This window comes from Apium graveolens, chromosome 5, assembly GCF_009905375.1.
Source record: "Apium graveolens cultivar Ventura chromosome 5, ASM990537v1, whole genome shotgun sequence".
Taxonomy (NCBI): Eukaryota; Viridiplantae; Streptophyta; class Magnoliopsida; order Apiales; family Apiaceae; genus Apium; species Apium graveolens.
In genome coordinates, this window is record NC_133651.1 from 118,885,765 (window position 1) to 118,903,003 (window position 17,239).

The 17,239-nt window shown below is 34.4% G+C and overlaps 1 pseudogene; it reads left to right on the forward strand.

Moving 5' to 3' along the window:
• Positions 1 to 13,010: 13,010 nt before the first annotated feature.
• Positions 13,011 to 16,447, forward strand: LOC141661496 (proline transporter 2-like; annotated as a pseudogene).
• The last annotated feature ends 792 nt before the right edge of the window (positions 16,448 to 17,239 follow it).

Sequence of the window (17,239 nt, forward strand, 5' to 3'; positions counted from 1 at the left end):
GTTGCTTATATTGAGAAAACTCAAGAGAAGCAACAAGCTCAGATTGATCAAATTCTGACAAATCAAGCTTCTCAGCAATCGCAACTTACTGAAATCCAGACCTCAGTGGAACTACTTATCTCTCTTTTATTACCTGCTGATGCCAAAAAGGGGGAGAAGGTAATTAAGTCCAAATGCAAAACCAACAAGTCACTGCAAGGAAAGGATGATGGAAAAGATGACCAAGGAAACTCTGGAATGGGTAGTGGTCATAGTCAAGGTAGAAGATTTACATCAAGACAAGCTAGTCACAGAACAAGTTCTGATACTGGGAAAAGAATAAGTTCTGCTGCTGGTAAAAGGATAAGTTCTGATGAACTTCTAGATCTTGATGAGGAAATGTCAAGACAGTTATTTCTTCAAGAAAATCCAGGGATGGACTTGGAAAGTTTAAAGGAAGAAGAAGCCAGACTTAAATCAGAGAAAGTCACATCTAAATCTGAAGCTTCTGGTAAAAAGTTACTTCCAAAACCTAAAGGCATTGTGATCAAAGAGAGGATACATACTGAAGAAACTTTGGCTAGATCACAACCACAGATAGATCCAAGATCCAAGGGTAAAGAAAAGGTTGGTGAACCTATCAAGCCTTATGTACCTCCTGAGGAAGAAGAAATTACTGATGGAAAACATAATCTTGCTCTGACTTCAAGAAAAATTCTTAAAACAACCTCTGACATGGCTCAAGTTGTTCAGAGTCAAGAAATTGTAAGTTCTGATATTCAGAAGAAGCAAGTAACCTCTGACAGTGCTCAAGTTAACTTGATATCAGAAGATAAATCTAAAACACTCCTACCAGGATTCACTAAAGCAAAACAGACTCAATCTTTGAAGACTACTTTAAGTGGTTTTGAAGCAAGAGTAGTTACTGGAAAGGAAGCTAGAGATAAAACTGGATTGGGAAGTGCTGATGAAAGAAGAGTACACAACACTACTGATGATCCAACTTCCTTGAGTGAACCAGGTATTGGAGCAACTCCTGAGAGATTGAATCAACTAGAATCTGTACAGATGGTTTACCATACCTACTTGAAAGAATACATCATGTTGTATTTCATGACAGATGGTAGGGTTTATCATATAAGACAAAATGCCATTCCATTGAAGTATTTTGAAGAATTGGAGCATGTATTATTCTTACTTCAAGTGGATGATAGAATAACAGAGACTGCTGCAAACTACTTAAAGGAACAGATTCAGAGACAGAAAAGACTTTATTCTGTTAAGTCTGACAGCAGATATGTTCCAAAGTACAGAAATCACAATGGTGATATTGTTGATATGAAGCCTAATACTGCACAGATCAGAACATATCTTGGTATTAAGGGGCTTGAATTCAATCTAGAGTCTAACAAAGCTTATGTCATAAGACTAGATCGGGAGTTGAGAAAAGCAAAGATTAATGATCTCAGAGCTGCAATATTTCAAACTGGTGAAGATACTGCAGAGCTTAAAGATGTCAAACGGAGAATGATTGATGAACTCAGATATGCTGAGAAATGTTTGTTGAAGAATTATCTCAGAACAACTCCTGACATCAGAGAGATCAGAAAATGATGAAGCCAAGTCGAAGATCTACAACTGCTTAAATTCTGATATTTATACAGGTTGAAGTTGTTATCAGAAGTTGAATTGGTAAAAACTTTAAGGACTGTAAGTTGTAGTTATCTTGTCTATTTCTCATGCATTTGTACTTAATGTTTTTGACATCATCAAATATCTGTTAAACTTGTATATTTTGTTAATTTACAAGTTGGGGGAGATTGTTAGATATATTTGATAATGTCATGGCTAATATGTTTTATGTTTCAGATCTTATTTGAACAGAACAAATCAGTACTTAACTGATCAGTACTTATACTGGAAGTCAGAACTTAAGGTACTGGAAGTCAGAACTTAAGGGATATCAGTACTTATGTTATCAGGAGATAGATATCAGAACTTAAGTGCTGAAGGACGATCAGATAAGGACAGTAGCTGATTAAAGTTAAGAAGATCAGGATAAACATAAGAAGAGATATGCATGAAGAAGGAATTCCGTGAAGAATGGAATACTTGGAATAGAAGATATCTGATTGATATATTTTAGGAAGCAGAATTATATTCCATATCAATTAGCGAATATCTTGTAACTGTGTAGTATATAAACACAGAAATAGAGTTTACACTAGAGGTGTTATCATTATCGAGAATATTATTTATTATAACTCTAGAAGCTCTCGTGATATTTTGTTCATCACTGAGAGATAACAGTTCCAGATTGTAACAGAGTTTATTGTTTAAATAAAGTTTGTTTTCTGTTACATAAGTTCTTGAAGTTTGATTTGATTGTAATAAACACTGTATTCACCCCCTCTACAGTGAAAGTGTGACCTAACAAAGTGGTTCTCACTGGAGTGAGAAAAGGAAATGTGTACTTAGCTGACTTCAATTCATCAAATGCAGAATCAATAACTCGTCTTCTCAGTAAAGCAAGTCAAGATGAAAGTTGGCTATGGCACAAGAAACTATCCCATCTAAACATCAAGACCATGAATGAACTTGTCAAGAAAGAACTGGTAGAGGTATTCCTCAAGTGGAGTTTGCTAAGAATGGATTGTGTGATGCCTGCCAGAAAAGGAAAACAGATCAAAACATCATTAAGAAATAAGCATGATTCGACAATTGAAGAACCTTTGCAATTGTTGCACATGGATTTGTTTGGACCAGTAAATGTGTTGTCCATCTCAAGAAAAAGATTTTGCCTAGTAATTGTGGATGATTTCTCAAAGTTCTCTTGGATATATTTTCTAAAGTCCAAAGATGAAGCTAGTGAAATCATCATCAATCACATAAGTCAAGTCAACAATCATCCTGGACTTTAACATAAGAAAAATCAGGAATGACAATGGAACTGAGTTCAAGATTTCTGAGATGAGATCATTTTGTGAAGAGAATGGAATTATGCATGAGTTTTCTGCAGCAAGAACTCCACAACAAAATGGAGTAGTGGAAAGGAAAAACATATCTCTTATTGAAGCTGCAAGGACAATGCTTGAAGAATCAAAGTTACCCATATATTTTTGGGTTGAAGCTGTGAACACTGCCTGCTACACTCAGAATATCTCTTTGGTTAATCAAGCAAAGTGCATGACACCCTACCAATTGTTCAAGAACAAGAAGCCAACTCTAAATTTTCTTCATGTCTTTGGCTGCAAATGTTATATCTTAAGGAATCAAACTGTTCAACATGGAAAGTTTGATGCCAAAGCAGATGAAGGAATTTTTGTTGGATATGTTGTGGGAAAAGTATATAGAGTCTACAATCTAAGAACCAACATTGTTATGGAATCAGTAAATGTTATGTTTGATGATAAAAAAATTTAAAGGACTGCAAGATGGAGATCTCCATGAAAGCCTCAAGTTTGATAATGTGGAGATGGTTATTGATGACAGTGATGATGAAAGTGATCAAGAAATAGTGACCAAGGATAATGCAGATAAATCTACAACTAATGAAGCACATAATTCAACATCTGTCGAGTTACAAAATGCTTCATCCGCCGGGAGACATTCTGCCTTATACGTCGGGAGACAATCAGCTTCATCCGTCGAGATACAAAGTGCATCATCCGTCGGAACAATGAGAGAAGCTGAGAGTCAGAATAGATCACCTACAGAGAGTAGTCCTTTCTCAAATCATATATTCACAAACACAGGGGGAGTTTCTCATAAAAAACTCAGTCACACATCAAGACAACAATGATGCCTCTTCATCTAGAGCTAATCTACCTCAACAAAGAAAATGGACTAAAGATCACCCTTTTGAGCTTATAATTGGTGATGCATCTTCTAGAGTTCAAACAAGGAAAGCAACTCAAGAAGAATGTCTATATAGCAGCTTCCTTTCTAAGGAAGAACCAAAGAAGGTAGAAAAAGCTTTGTTGGATCCTAATTGGATTTTAGCTATGCAGGAGGAGCTAAACCAATTTGAAAGGAACAAGGTATGGAAGCTGGTACCCAAACCTAAAGGAAAGAATCCAATTGACACCAAGTGGGTATTCAGAAACAAGATGGATGAAAATGGCATAGTGGTCAGGAACAAAGCTAGATTGGTTGCTAAGGGCTATCGCCAACAAGAGGGAATAGATTTTGATGAAACTTTTGCTCCTGTTGCAAGACTTAAAGCCATCAGAATTTTCTTAGCCTATGCAGCCCATGCCAATTTCAAGGTCTATCAAATGGATGTCAAAAGTGCCTTTCTGAATGGAAATTTGGAGGAGGAAGTCTATGTCAGTCAGCCTCCTGGTTTTGAAGATCCAAATTTTCCAGAATATGTCTACTATCTTTTGAAAGCACTTTATGGACTGAAGCAAGCACCTAGAGCCTGGTATGACACTTTATCAAAGTTTCTTTTGGAAAATCACTTCACAAGAGGTACTGTTGATAAAACTTTATTCTTTAGAAATGTTAATGGCTCTAGTATACTTGTTCAAATTTATGTAGATGATATTATATTTGGCTCTACAGATGAAAAACTTTGCAAAAAAATTTCCAAATTGATGCAAAGTAAGTATGAAATGAGCATGATGGGAGAGCTAACTTACTTTATTGGTTTACAAGTTAAGCAAGTTAGTGATGGAATATTCATTAGTCAAACCAAATATAATTTTGATCTTTTAAAGAAGTTTGATCTAATGGATTGCACATCTGCAAAAACTCCCATGACCACTGCAACTAAACTTGAATTAAACACTACTGAAAAGTCTGTGGATATTTCAAGCTATAGGGGCATGGTTGGCTCACTTCTGTAGTTAACAGCTAGTAGGCCAGATATAATGTTTGCTACTTGTCTTTGTGCTAGATTGTAAGCTAATCCTAGAGAATCTCACTTAGTAGCTATACAGAGAATTTTCAGATATCTCAAGGGAACACCAAAACTTGGCATTTGGTACCCTAGAGATTCCAGTTTTGATCTAACTGGTTATTCTGATGCAGATTATGCAGGTTGTAAAATAGACATAAAAAGTACAACAGGAACCTGTCAATTTCTAGGGAACAAGCTTGTGTCCTGGTTTAGTAAAAAGCAAAATTCAGTTTCTACTTCTATAGCTGAAGCTGAATATATTGCTGCTGGAAGTTGATGTACACAGATTTTGTGGATGAAAAAATAATTGTTGGACTATGGTCTACAAGTGGACAGAATTCCCATTTTCTGTGATAACAGAAGTGTAATTGCCATCACTGAAAATCTAGTACAACATTCAAGAACAAAGCACATAGACATCAAGTACCACTTCATTAGGGAACATGTGATGAATAGTACTATAGAACTTCATTTTGTTCCAAGTGAAAAATAGCTTGCAAATATCTTTACCAAGCCACTTGATGAATCCACCTTTTCCAAGTTGGTAAGTGAGTTAGGTATGCTTAATTATTCTAGAAACATTTCAGATATTTTTGCAAGTTATAATGTAGCCAGAAACTTAATTGATTTTTCTGCTTTGGATGAAATTTTGGCTAAGTCAAAATTTACATCCCGACGGATGCTCATTATCCATCGAGTTTGATCATCCGTCAGAATAATATTTATTAATAAAAATCAATTACTTTTCTGAATTATTTTATAACCCGACGGATAATTATTTTATTCTCATCCGTCGAATTGTCTCAATCTTAGCCGTTAAAACTCTGAACATTATCCATCGGGTATACTTACAGTTTGTAAGTATAACACGACAGATAATTGACAGAATTTTGACAGTTTATTTATTTTAAATGACTATTTTGGACTATTTTAATTGGTTACTTTATTTCACTTTATTATTTTTGACAGTTTATTTCTAAGATAGTATAAAAGCAGAATTCATTTTTATTCTATTCTTTTATCATTTTCAAATCAATTGCTCTAACTCCTTTCTTCTCCAAAGTAAATACTCTCTCAGCAAATTTCCATACTTTAACAATGGCACTAGTAGTCAAAATCATGTCCCAGTCCGGGTTCATCTATGAAAAGAACAACTTCGTAGCTCTTGTGAACACGGAGATTCCATAATCTGGAGATTTTCACAAAATGATGGACTTTGTGAAGGAATGCAAACTTAGTTATGCTATGCTGGAATCACCAACAATCTACTGTGAGGTTATGGAGGAGATATAGACAACAGTTGTGTATCATTCTACTGACAAGACCATAACTTTCACTCTCAAAGGTAAGCAGTTCTGCATTAATAGTGACATTATCAAAGCATGCTTTAAAATTCTAGATAACACTACTACTGTTCCACACACTGATGCTAATTTAGTTACCATGCTTAATTCTATGGGCTATGCACTTTCTACTTCTAAGTTAAGTGAGATTAGGAGGCTAGGTCTTAGAAAGGAATGGAGCTATCTGTGTGATGTGGTAACTAAGGTATTTTCTGGTAAAGTGAATAATTTTTTATTCTGTTAATATTGCCATGCTTAACATGCTTTATATGCTAGTTACTGATAAGTACTTTAACTTCAGTGACATGATCATGTTTGAGTTAGGTTATAAGTTAGAGGAACTTAAGAAGAGAGGTAAAAGTGTCTATTATGCTAGATTCTTTATGATGCTAACCATCTTATTGAGAACATTACTATTGAGAACCCAACCAACAAACTGAATTTTTGGGTTCAAGAAAGGAGAATCATTGCAGATCTCAACAGAGCAAGTCACCACAAAGAGGTGCCCCTCTTCTATTTTCCAATCATGGAGGGCCCTCAGGTAAGTGAGGTAAACACCACTGTTTCTATTCTTCTAACCTCACAAATTTCTTTGCCTTCAAGTGTAGTTATGGCATCTGTGTCATTGACCCAACAGATGCCTACCCAAGCTACCAAAACAAAACCTTCACAATCCAAAACAAAGAAAACCCCCTCTGGTTTCTCTCAAAAGAAACCAGTTGTAAAATCTACCAAACCCAAATAGGGTAGTGTGAAGGAGAGTGAGTAAGGTGAGGGACAGGGTGAAAATCAAAGAAACCCTAAGGATAAGGCTGGTGAGATTAGTATAACCAAGCCTAGCCACACCACAGTTTCCCAACAAACTGTGGTTGTTAATATGGAAATTAGCTCAATTCTAGTTTCATCCTCCCAAAAGGATGTTACTATTGAAACAAGCTCTCAACCAGGAGCACATGCCATGAGGGTTTGGGATACAAGTTCACCACAGACTTATGCCAGAAAGAAAAGATCTAAAACCCTTGAGAATGTACAGGGAACACACATAGTGCAAACTAGAGCTAAAGACTCAGTCATTGCACCATCTCAAAGTCAGCTTAATGTGGCTCCAATAAATGTGGCGTCACAACCAAAATCATTGATAATTGAAGCACATGAAACACCAAATCCACCCACACACTCACTGGATGTAGACATGATTGATACATGATGAGGATCAAGGAATGAATATGTTAATCTGGATTTGGTTATGTGTACTTGTGGTGATGCTCAATTGGAGAGGCTGCAAAGGTGGGTTATTGATGTGGATCGCACCACAAATAAAGAAAAAAGAAGAAGAAAAGGGATAAGAGAATAAGAGGATATTTCAAAAGAACACGATCAATCCAGAAACGTGAACTTTGAATCTCAAATTGCTTAGATCAATCCAGAAACTAAGTAATTCGAATCTAATCTTCAAAACAATCCAGTAATTGAAGTTTAGAGAAAAGAAAAACTACTCATAGTTTATCTCAAAACACAAGTTTTATATCATCCATTGTCTCTCTTAAAAGATTACATGAGAGGGGTATTTATAGGCTTAGATAATAACCCAAACCCAATAGGATTTCAAGAGAAATTCAATATCAACTTGAATTTATCCAATATCTGAATCCTTCCAGGAAACAAATTTAAAAACCAAACCTGAATAGAAAAAAGACAAAAACCAAATCCAAATAGGAAAATAAAATCCTAAGTGCTTAAAACAAGAAAAACCCTTTCAAGTGAAAGGTAAAAACTTGCAAGCAAAAGATTTGGTTTTTGTCTTTTTTCTATTCAGGTTTGGTTTTTAAATTTGTTTCCTGGAAGGATTCAGATATTGGATAAATTCAAGCTGATATTGAATTTCTCTTCGAATCCTATTGGGTTTGGGTTATTGTCTAAGCCATAAATACCCCTCTCATGTAATTTTTTAAGAGAGACAAAGGATGATATAAAACTTGTGTTTTGAGATAAATTATGAGTAGTTTTTCTTTTCTCTAAACTTCAATTACTGGATTGTTTTGAAGATTAGATTCGAATTACTTAGTGTCTCGATTGATCTAAGCAATTTGAGATTCAAAGAACAAATTTTTTATTTTTTATTTTTTTGAAACCTAGATCTCCCAACAATTAAGAAATTGGAGAAAAAACCTTGGCTCTGATACCAAATTGATGTGGATCGCACCACAAATAAAGAAAAAAGAAGAAGAAAAAGGATAAGAGAAGAAGATGATATTTCAAAAAAACACGATCAATCCAGAATCGTGAACTTTGAATCTCAAATTTCTTAGATCAATCCAGAAACTAAGTAATTCGAAACTAATCTGCAAAACAATCCAGTAATTGAAGTTTATAGAAAAGAAAAACTACTCATAGTTTATCTCAAAACACAAGTTTTATATCATCCATTGTCTCTCTTAAAAGATTACATGAGAGAGGTATTTATAGGCTTAGACAATAACCCAAACCCAATAGGATTCCAAGAGAAATTCAATATCAGCTTGAATTTATCCAATATCTGAATCCTTCCAGGAAACAAATTTTAAAACCAAACCTGAATAGAAAAAAGATAAAAACAAATCCAAATAGGAAAATAAAATCGTATGTGCTTAAAACAAGAAAAACCCTTTCAAGTGAAAGGTAAAAACTTACAAGCAAAATTCGAATTAATAATTATATAATAATCAGCTACTCGTCCAACTTCATGCACCACTCCTTTATTCCTTGTTGTCCAAGTAAGCTTCATAACTGATGAGGATCAAGGAATGAATATGTTAATTTGGATTTGGTTATGTGTACTTGTGGTGATGCTCAATTGGAGAGGATGCAAAGATGGGTTATGAAGCTTACTTGGACAACAAGGAAACTTGGGTACCAAAATCAACTTGATTTGATTTTGATGTGTGCAAGAAAAATCCTAATTGGACATCATTGATCTGATCCAAATAGCAGCTGCTAAACTTGATTCAAAGACAAATCCAAAGATGTTTAATGTTGCAGCTGTTGAGAAGGAACAAGATGAGAAATGGAAGAAGATTGATGCAGCTATTCAGGAGAAATTTGGTCAGCTACAGAAGCCAGACAAGACCTTTCATCACCATTCTCAAGTCAAATACATCTCAGTGCATGAAATGAGTCTAGGTAACTTGGAAAAGACCAAACTTCTTGCATCAAATCTCCAAAAACAAATCCGGTCTTGAAGCCTAAAAGAAACTACTCAAAGTTCTCAGACAAAAATCATGTGGATCTTGTGTTTAAGACACCTAGCCAGATGAGAAGAAGTTGTTGGCTAGGTCAATTACATTTTTCAAAGATCCAACTGATTCAGTACTTAAAAGAAGGATTGCCAAAATCTATAGAAATGGTAAGGAAATATGTGTGGTGGCTGGACACCCTCAGTTTGTAGAAGCTAAGAAGGAAGAGAAGGAAAAGATCGGGCAAGAAAAGAAGCAGGTTGCCTTAGATGTTAAGAAGCTCAAATAAAAGAAGGAGCAAGCTGCTATCTTGGCCAAACTTCAAGTTGGAAGACTACAACTGAGATTTTTGCACAACCATCTTTGACTACTGAACCCCAAGATCAGAAAATGCATCAGGAACCACAATAGAAAAGAAGATTCAGATACAAGCTCCATTCCAAAAGAAAATTGGACTTTAGTGATGAGGAAATGGAAGACTACATTCCCAAACAGTCTACAACTTCAACTCAGACATTCGAGCCCTCAGTGGTACATGAAGAATTCAAGGTGGATCCAACTAAGAATTTTCACGGTGAGCCTATTATTCCTAAATGAGCCATTAGACTGGAAAAGTCTGTCAATTCCTGAATTCAACTTACCTATCTTTAACAAGCTAAAGAAGACAAAGATTAAAACAACCAAGAAAGTGAAGCACGTGACTCTTAGATCCAAGTCCCTAACCAAATCTCAACCCACAGTCAAAAAGGAGGATCTCTTATACATCTGTGATATCAAGGTGTTTTCTGAAATAAACCTCTACTTGGATGAATTGGAAGAAGTAAGAGGGATTGATGCTTATAGACATCTTCCTGAAAGGATAGTGTTCAAGTATAAGGGAGGGAAAGAAATCACATGGCCACTTAACAGGAATCTTCAAGAAAGCCAATTTGTACTGATAAAGGTCTATTCATCCTTCAAGAAGAACTTCGGATTTAATGTGACTATAAGGAGAATAGTCCTAAAGAAAATAGAAGAGCTAAGGAGTAATAAAGCCAAAGATGCACTTCCAAAAACTCTATCAATTCCCTTCACAGGGAAGAGAGTGCATTTGAGGCCTTATTGGCTGATGAAATTCATGGATATTAAGGGAGTTAGAAGATTCTTTAGACTGTATGACCAATTGAGTATGTCTAGAAATGAGACTCTATTGGAAATGAAAGAAATGCTGGATATATTTGAAGCTGATGAACTTGAATTCCACAGACAACTCCAGAATCAAATAGAGGAAAACAACAGGAAGCTTGGGAAGAAATCCAGACAATCAAGGAAATAGAATTATCTGCTCAGACTAGAGGAGCACCTTGATAATGATTGTGAGAACTCTTTGTACATTTTGCTTTGTTCAATTTTCAATAAAATTGCAGCACTTATCAGTTTTATCTACCATTTTTTAATATGTATTTTAAGGTGTTTTGTTATCATCAAGTTTCTCTTAATTTATGGCTACAATTCCAGTAGACATAAATTGGGGGAGATTGTTAGGAATATGTTGTGAACTTGATGATAAGTCAAACAAAACACCTGAGTAGATTTAACTTAGTGAATTTTGTAGCACTCGACGGATGATCCAATATAGTCCTGACGGATGAACTTTATAGTCCTGACGGATGACAAATAGACATCCATCGAGTGAGTAGCTTATGTAACAAACAAGTAATGTAGCATATTTCTGCAAACAACATGTATTAGTCAGGTAGATTACTTAGGGATCTGTAAGTCATGTTGACTACTAGATTGATATGCAGAATATGTTGATTAATTGTAAATATGAGATGTCCTGTAATTATGTATAAGTGAAATAGAGTCAAGTGGCGGATAGACTCCCGACGGATGATCTACAAGACTCCCGACGGATGATCAACAAAGCTCCCGACGGATGACAAACATAGTCCTGACGGATGATCAAATTCAAATAGTTGTTGACAGTGACAACACAGTCACATGCGTTGGGTGTTTGCAAAAGGAATGTGGCAGCCTGTTAAGCATGAATTTGAGAACAAAGAAGCATTATCATTTACATGCAATTGTGAAGATATTCAAAGATGCTGGAATAGAGTAGTGAAGCAGCAGGGAGTTAGACTAAATATGTTTTGTTTTATTATCTTGTCTTATTGTCATGTAAACTTGGTGATATATAAACCAAGTGTAGCAAGTAGAACAACTAACTAAGCAAGCTTATTTTTCAGAGAAACATATCAAGCTGTATTCTGTGAGCATTTCTCTGTAGTTTTGTTTGTTTAAACTTGTAAAGCAGCTGTTAACTATTCAAAACTTCTATTTAAAACTTCACAGGGTTCTCATTTGATATATATATATATATATATATATATGGTGGATACTATATATATATGGTGGATACTTTCAAATCCACCAGAAAGTTTTAAAAGCTTGTGTTTTTATTACTTAGTGTTTTGATTTCTATCACTCTTTTATTCCGCATCATTGCTAATCAAACATTATTATATTTATCAAGTTAGAACATTCTTTAAAATTGAAAAAGTAGCCAAAATTACATTCAACCCCCTTTTGTAATTCTTGTTGTATTATTAGTGAATAACAGTTAGACATATATAATGGGAGTAATATTTCAAGTAATGATTATTCATGTATATTATTTTAAATTAATTTTTGTGAAAATATATTAGAAGTGCACTACGAGAGTAAAATAGTAACAAAATGAATAATTTTTTATTCATTTAAAAAGAATGAAGCAATATTCCGTAATGTTTTTATGCAGTTTTTTTTTCAGTATATAATCAAATTTATGAACAACTTAAGCCACATAATCAATAATTTTTTTGACTATTATTTATCACTCTAAAAATATTCACAAATGTTAATTTTTGTTGTCCCATAAAAAATTTTGTCAAACACAAAATTTAACATTACAATTTCCGTAACATATAACGTGCACTTTTCAATTTGTCGTATCAAATATCACATAATTAATTTCAATAGGTAATATATCAACTACGCATTTTTAAAAAAAATCGATGACACGCATAACGTGACTTTATATCCTAGTACGAATAACAAATAAGCATTTAAAAATTGTCTAACCACTTTTGGGGATCTCTGCCATTTTTCTTATTTTAAGTTTGAGAAATCCAAGCTCAATTCAATATCGAATATGAGATATAAAGGATCTATTACCAGATTAGTCCGAAAATCTCATTTAATATTTTTCAAGAATCAAAGGAGATATAATTTGCTGGCAATAAAATTGATAGTTTTTTTTTAAAAAAAATTGAAGATCTGTGAAAATCTATAATTGATAGAGGAGTAAAAGAGGCCAAAAAGTCAAAAATAAAATAAAATGTTGCGTAGTATTTAACGATTTCCATTTCCCGAATTATAAAAATTTACAATATTTGGCAGAGTCCACACACACGTAGACGTCTAAACTTTATTATATAAAGGTGTAGAGATATATTACACCACCGCACCACACAGACACAGATACAGGATACACACTACTCTGTATCAGCTATCATTGATTGATTCGGTTGGTACTCATCTGAGTCCATGGGGATGGAAGTTTCCAACGATGATATCGCCTACACTTACCGGAAATTGCATGCCAACGAGCATTTCTCCATTGAAATCCCTGAAACAGCTCATAAGATTAGTCAAGGTTTCAGCTCTTTTTCATATACCTTTTGGGTTTTTTTGTGTGCATGTTTTTTTATTGTTGTATGGGTTCTTTTTTGGGCATCTATATTTGTTTGTTTAAGGATATCATAGATGTATTTGATGAGCTTGAATAGTTTAATTTTTTTTTTTGTCTTGAAGACAATTGTTCTAGTTCTGAACATCTACTTGTTTCAGTCCTATGTTTCTCTTTTGAAAAATACTGGTTATTAATTACACTGGGTATGTTTGGTTACATAAATCTTGATTTCTATTTTTTTTATTCTATGTTCTCTGGTTTATGTTAAGCTAGGTTTTTCTAGAGCTTCGGGTTTATTCACTATTGTTAGCATAGATGTTTTAATTATAGATTAATTAGTGTTAATTAGTAGATGTGTTCTTCATGCATGATAGTGTTTTTATGCAGCTAATGATAATTAAGAAGCGAATAGAGAATCGTTTTTATAAATTACTTGCTCTGTTTGAAATTTTGTAGATTCATGGTTACAAGCGGGATTTGTTCTCACCACTGGTATCAATAGTGCATATGTACTAGGATACTCTGGTGCAGTTATGGTTCCTCTTGGTTGGGCAGGTGGTGTCATTGCTTTGATTGTAGCCACTGTAGTATCATTGTATGCAAATATTTTGGTTGCAAGGATCCATGAAGTTGGAGGAAAGAGGCACATTAGATACAGAGATCTCGCGGGATTTATATATGGTATGCTTTTTAATTTGTCCCAATCTTTCTCTCGAAACTGTATTATATGCAGTGGAGGAACCAAAATTACCGTGGCTTAATTGAAATATCGTAAATATTTTAATGATAATCGGGGCTTAACAAAAAATTTCTATTGAATATTAACTAAAAACCATGATTTGTAAAAAAATTCTACTAAATTTTTTTGCTTAGCCGGGGCTTCAGCCGTAGGTTGCCACCCCACTGATTCCGCCCCTGATTAGATGTTAGGTATAATTTATGTTCAGTAAATGAGACTATTGTTATTGCAGGTAAAAGAGCTTATGCTCTTACATGGAGATTGCAATATGTCAATCTTTTTATGATTAATGTTGGATACCTCATTTTGGCTGGCCAGGCCCTAAAAGTAAGTCAAGTTACAAATTCAAGTTGCAGCAATTCATCATGTTAGCTTTTAATATATTTTACAGATGTTCTAAATAAGCTTTAACTAATTATATTCAACAAACCTTTTTATTCTTTCTCTTTTGTTTACTAATATTCTTGCATTTGATGTGTTACCTTTAGAAATTCTCAACTTTTTTTCTCCACTTAATATATGCAGGCTGTCTATGTTATTTACACGGATGAACATGACATGAAACTTCCATACTTTATCATTATTGCTGGATTCACATGTGTGCTGTTTGCAATTGCTACTCCGCATCTGTCAGCTTTGAGGGTCTGGCTAGGATTTTCTACACTCTTTAGCCTTATCTACATTGTTGTCGCAATAGTGCTGTCTGCTAGAGATGGTATGTACTCCCGTTCTTTTATCAGTTTTTTATATTATGCCATTTTATGGACTAACTGTATTACTAAATAAATCATGTCATAATCGGCTCCAGTTATGTTACTTAGAATTCTTGAATTCTTTTTGTACTGAAAAAAATAGGCAAATCACATACCAATGTGGAGGCAGACTAAAACATGATTGAGATTCTTTTAATATATAAATATATATAAAATTATTATTTTTTGTTTAGTTAACCCTTTTTAACTAGATTTGGCTGTAGTGACTTTGTTGGTGATATTTCAAATATATGCGGTTGTTAGGAAATCAAATTCGCAGTGTATGTTTAAATATTTGGAGCTCCATTACAATTTTCTAGAACTTCTAAACTATTTACTGACAATGAACTAGATATAATCGCAGTGTATTTAAGCAAGCACACCAATGCACTTTCGATTAAGTTTTCTAGTGTTATACTATTTGGGAATATTGATTAACTTGTACCAGTCCTTCAAAAAGTAGAACTTGAGTTGAACTTATGGTAGCATAAGAATTCATGCTTGAACTTCTCTGTAGTTATGCTACTAGACTATCACACCGAGCTTTTCTAAATTCTAAACCATGTGTCATTGTAAACTTTCCACTATATTTTTATATGTGCTACTGTGAACTACAATGTTTATAGGACTTGGCCCTATGTTGCAACCCGTCATCTGGTCCCTTGGGCTCATCCATGTTTCTTTTTCTAAGATCTGCAACGAAGTAGTTTCTTTTAAGTAACTCCCAGCAATACAGTAATATGTAAATTCTTACAGGAAGTAGAAGTCCATCTAGGGATTATGACATTCCAGGAACAAAAGCAGGCAAGATATTTTCAACTATTGGCGCAATGACAAGCTCCGTTTTTGCTTTCAATACAGGCATGCTTCCTGAAATACAGGTACGGAACAAATCCTTGACAAATGACAACACATTTTATACTATGTTGATTTATTACAACATTTTTTTCAAACTTAACCAACTACATTGAAAGAATATCCTTACATTTTTATGTTCATGAGTTTGTTCTTCTAATTTTTTTGAAACAGGCCACTGTGAAAGAGCCTGTGGTGAAGAACATGTTGAAAGGTCTTTACTTTCAATTCATAATTGGTGTTTTACCTTTATATGCTGTTGCTTTTGTTGGATATTGGGCCTATGGATCCGATGCATCTTCCTATTTACTCAACAGTGTTAGTGGCCCATATTGGGTGAAGACGGCTGCCAATATTGCTGCCTTTCTGCAAACCGTCATTGCTTTGCATGTAAGTCTCTTCTACTTTGTCTCTTTTGTTGTAGGAACATGTAGTTCCTTTACTTTATAACGAGTAAAGCTTCCTCTGTTGCATTTCTGGCCTCATCCTGGATACATTTATGACCCTAGTGTAAATTTTAAACTGTATCTTATTATTCTCAATACAATGCATAAAGCTTCCTCCTCTGTTAACAGATTTTCGCAAGTCCAATGTACGAGTATTTGGACACAAGATATGGCATTAAAGAAGTGCATTGGCTTTCCGTAACTTGTCTTTTAGAATTGGGGTGAGAGGAACTTACCTAGCTGTAACAACATTCGTTGCCGCTACACTGCCTTTCATTGGAGATTTCATGAGTCTAACAGGGGCTATAAGCACATTTCCGCTCACATTTAACCTCGCCAACCACATGTACGTAGTCGCTAAGAAGCATGAATTACGTTCAATGTCAAAGATATGGCACTGGATCAATATCATCTTTTTTAGCTGCCTGGCTGTTGCAGCAGCAATCGCTGGAGTGAGGCTGATTGTTGTAGATTCTAAACATTACAATATCTTTGTTGATCTATAATTTTAGTGGAGTTCAATTTGGGATGTCTCACTATTGTTCCTTCTTCTTATCAAAGTTTGATGTTATCTGAAAAGCTTATGGATAGCGTTGTAGCTTGTTTATCACTGTCCAATAAGAACAAGAAAAAGATGACGATGATAGTTATAGCTTTTGTTCATCCTGGAATACATTTAATTTTCGAAACCGTGTCAATGTTCGTATTGCTTTATGTTAATGCATCTACTTTGAACTTTATGGTTCTGCAGAAGTAACAAACTTTTACATCAACAAATAATTATATGACTATATCTATAATCCATTGTGTTTGAAAAGTTATTTTAAGCAAAATGATTTTATTTTTAGGTTTTTCTGCTAAAACTCAAGGTTAGTACCACAGCGCCATTGCAATCTTTCTGTTCTTAAGGTTTCCACTCTTCCTGCAACTTTTTACAATGATAACAAGTTAGATATATAAATTCTTTCAAACAATGGTCTCTTACAATTGTCGTTGAAAAAAGACGGAGAGTTTTATAATGAGATGCAACTTAAGAATGAAACTAAAACATAAAGAGTTAAATGCATACTGTGTACCTCTAGTTTTCACTTGGTGCACTTTGTGTACCTCTGTTTAGATATCTTGCAGTTGGTGTACCTTGGTTTCAAACATTCTTGCAACCTGTGTACTTCCGTTAGATAACACTTAACACCGTCAAGGTAACAGCTGGAGGGAGGGGTATTCTAGTATGTTCAGCTTTTGTGTCACAGTTATACATGGCGGCAAAAAACATACAAGACACACATGATCATAAATAA